Source organism: Mus pahari, chromosome 2 (genome assembly GCF_900095145.1).
Source record: "Mus pahari chromosome 2, PAHARI_EIJ_v1.1, whole genome shotgun sequence".
Lineage (NCBI taxonomy): Eukaryota > Metazoa > Chordata > Mammalia > Rodentia > Muridae > Mus > Mus pahari.
The window spans coordinates 146,480,613-146,484,445 of record NC_034591.1 but is presented as its reverse complement, the minus strand read 5'-3'; positions in this window follow the sequence as shown (position 1 = coordinate 146,484,445).

Here is a 3,833-nt window from a genome sequence, read left to right as displayed (position 1 = left end):
TGGCGCACGCCTTTAATCCCAGCACTCAGGAGGCAGAGGCAGGCAGATTTCTGAGTTTGAGGCCAGCCTGGTCTACAAAGTGAGTTCCAGGACAGGCAGGAACATACAGAGAAACCCTGTCTCAAAAAAAACAAAAAAACAAAACAAGAAAAAAAAAAAAAAAAACAAAAAAAAGAAAAAGAAAAAGAAAAAGAAAAAAGAAAAATTCTAAAAGTAATTCTTGGGTTTTCCAATCAAAAAGCCAGAAAAAATTCTGAAAGACAGTTGTTTGCTCTTCAGACTACCTTCTCGGGATATCTACTAAAAGTGTTGCATCAGCTCTCTTCGCAATTCCTGTGATTTCTGACCAACAAATTTCCTGTTAGAAAAAAAAAAAAAATTCTAAAAGTGTGTGTTTCTGCATCAGGCCACTTGTGCGTATCTGCGTGGGCAGAAAACACCTTGGACTGGGTTCGTACTGAAGGGCTAAACATCCTAAGATAAGAATGGGCTGCAAGGAAATAAATGCCCTGGCGGTTTGCTCCGATCAGAGCATGACTTTATTAATCGGACAAATAAGGACCCTTAGCCCTCCCCCAGTCTCTGTCTCTCTCTATATGGTGCGGTCTGATCAAGAGCGGAGCTGTCTGGAAGGCGGGTCCAAACGAGTGGGCGGTGAAAACGTTAGTGGTTGGTCTGAGCGACAATGGGTGGCGGCAGTGGGCGGTGATGACGTAGGGCGGTCTGACGACGCTGCATTCTGGGAGATCTGGGTAGCAACTCTGGTATGCCTGTGTGCCTGTGGAGGGGGAGTGGTTAGTGGAGGTGAGAGACCCCAACATAAAAGGGCTGTTAAAAATTCTAAAAGAGTTCTGTTCACTCTTCATGGATTTTTCCAACCAAAATTAGAAAATCTGTAGGAAAAAAAAAATTCTCAAAGAGCTGTTTTTCCTCTCCAGAGATCTCCAGACAACTCAGATCTCAGTAAGGGGGAAAAAAATTTAAAAAGAACTGCTATCATTCTCTGCTAGCTCATCTCAAACAGACCAAAAGCCCAGTTTTTTATTTACATATCAATTCAGTTATTTATTCCAGGTTCTTTCTTGACCATCCCTCAAATCAGCATTCCATGACTTAGCCCCTTGACTCTAAGAAAAGGACAGCAGGTATATTTTTTCCCTTTTTTTTAACATTGCAACAAGAAATTCAGAGATCTGCCTACCATTGAAAACTAAGCTAGGTGGGACCTTGTCTCGAGATCACGATTCCAACCACACCTGGACCTAAATTTCCACTCTCCCAGGCTGACCTCAAACTTAGGATTCTGCCTGCATTTGTATCTGCCTGTCTTTGTATCTTCTTGACAAGTTGACTCATAGTGTAACTGCCTCTGTTCCTTTAGATTCATGAAGCTCCTTATACAATTCATATTGCATCATTATATTTTTGCATAGTTGAGAAATTATGTATTTTTGAACTCATTTTTTTTAGAGTTATTTTCCACAATTTTAAGGGCTACCCTGAATGTCCCAGCATTTTGCAGGACATTAGCATTTTGCCTATAGATTCATGTTGTCTCTGATTATCATGGAGTCATTAATGTTAACAGGGAGGACAATCCTCAGAGGAATGTGAAAATATGTACAGTATTATACAAACAAGCCTTATCTCCACAGCAGCCACCTACACTCATGGAGGCCCACCCCTGCAGCCCTGTCCCAGGGGCAAGAACCATGTTATTCTGTTCCTACCAAGGTCATGACAGACTCAGCATTTCTTGAATACAATGAAAATGAATTTTCAACATACTCAAACTTTGAACTCATTGAAAGTGGCACTAAAATAAAGTTCATATCGCTAAGTGCCTACATTGTTTAAAAAAAATGGAGAGATCTCTTACTATTGAGGGACCCAAAGGGCTTTTTCCAGTCCCACACCCTCCTTATAGCTTCCCCCTCCCACCTCGGATTAAGGCTAGGCCAAGTTCCATTCTCCACCATCAGGAACAGCCTTGAGTAAAAAAAAAAAAAAAAATTCTCAGAAAAACTACAGAATGTTGTGGAGAACCTTTTTAGGGTGCCACTTGGCAGGAGTCTGACATTGGCCAAGGACAAGGAAGTAAGCTCAGGCAGGAATCTGACATTAGAGCATAACAAAGAAGTAAGATCAGGCAGGGACCTGACTTTGGCCAAGGAAAAGGAAGTAAGAATCTGGCTTTAGGGTAGAACAAAGAAGTAGGCTCAGATATCTTGCTCATCCTTAGAAACTATCACCTTAGATATCATCCTTAGAAGCTATCACCGGGGTGATCATGGGACTTTGTGTTTATTGTCTTGCTTGTTCCTTGACTATTATCTTACTTGATCCCTCATTGTACTACTCACCCTGAATATTTGCATGTAATTAAAATGGTATAAAAAGCAGATTGGGGAAATTAAATTTGCCTTCAGTCTCAAAATGGTCTGCGGTCATGCTACAAGATTGTCTAACTGTCTTTTTTCTTTTTAATCTTCACTCCCACCCTGAGAACCTATTGACTGACTGAGCTGGCTTGGTCAGAATGTACTGACTGATAGTCACCCTACCCTTTCAAAAGTCCCAGGTAGAATTCAAATATTTGTCATGATCTGCTCATGCTTGCTATCCAATAGATTTAAAGGTCAATATGCTCAGCCAATAAGTTTGAACTGTAACCTTGCTGATGTAACCTGTGCCCCTAAAAGTATAAAAAATCCTTGTAATAGCTATTTGGGGGTCGCCTTCTGGTCACTTGCCTTGAGGGACTAATAAAGGTAGACCACGAAGCGCTGGGAAATAAACCTCTTGCTTTTGCACTGATCTGCATCTCGATGTCTCACTGGGGGGGTGGGGGGGTCTTCAAATTAAATACCACTGACTGAGGGTGAGGGTCTTACACTATCAATATCACACATGAATTCTCTAGAACAAAAAGTAACCATACCTGCCACACCTCCACCTGCAATCCTGGATCGATCAACACCTCACTCTACTCCCACAGCTCCGTCTGTCCCCTGGAAGGCCTGCTTCCACCCAAGACACCAAGGTGAGACAACCATGCCCAGTATCCCCACCTGCTGGGACCCAAGCAAGCACAGCAGTCATGATGAACTCTGCCCTGCCCTATCAGAGCTCCATCCTCCTTCCTATCCACACTTCCACCTGCAATTGCCAAATGGCACCCCACTCCCTCACCTCACAGCTCTGTCTTCCTCCTGGGAGGATTGCTCCCACCCAGGACACCCAATTGAGACACCCATGCACCAACCCTCTCCCCAAGCCCCACTTCCTGCTGGGACCTCACCAAGCCCAGCTGCGGTGAGGTTCATCCCGCCTTGCCCTATCTTCCTTCCATCTTCTCTCTGGTCCACACCTGCCAGGCATTTGCCCTGATCTTTAGAATGAAGAGTACAAGGTGGGACATGCTGTCTGACAAAGGTCAAAAACTGATGATCTCTGGCCCTCTAACTCTATTTTGTGCTAATAAGTGCTGGTTTCTTTTCTCATACTATTTGGTGCTAATAGGCACTGGTTTCTCACTATTTTGTAGCTAAATGCCACTGGTTTCTGGTAATCAATTCCTGCTGGCAACAGGGGGTAAAAGAATTACTTTGGTTGTTTTCTCTTTGACTCAGGCCTCTCACTGGCCAGGAGAGAGGCTTGAAGTTCCTTGATTCTTCATGAATCATAAAAGAAAGGAAGAGAAGAGGAGAGAAGAGAAAGGCATTCACAGAGACATGCATACTGTATGAAGTTGAAGAAGGCTGCACCTTTGTTTATTTTGGTTCTTAGTTGTTATACTCTCTCAGGGTAATTGATCACATGGTTTTCTAAAT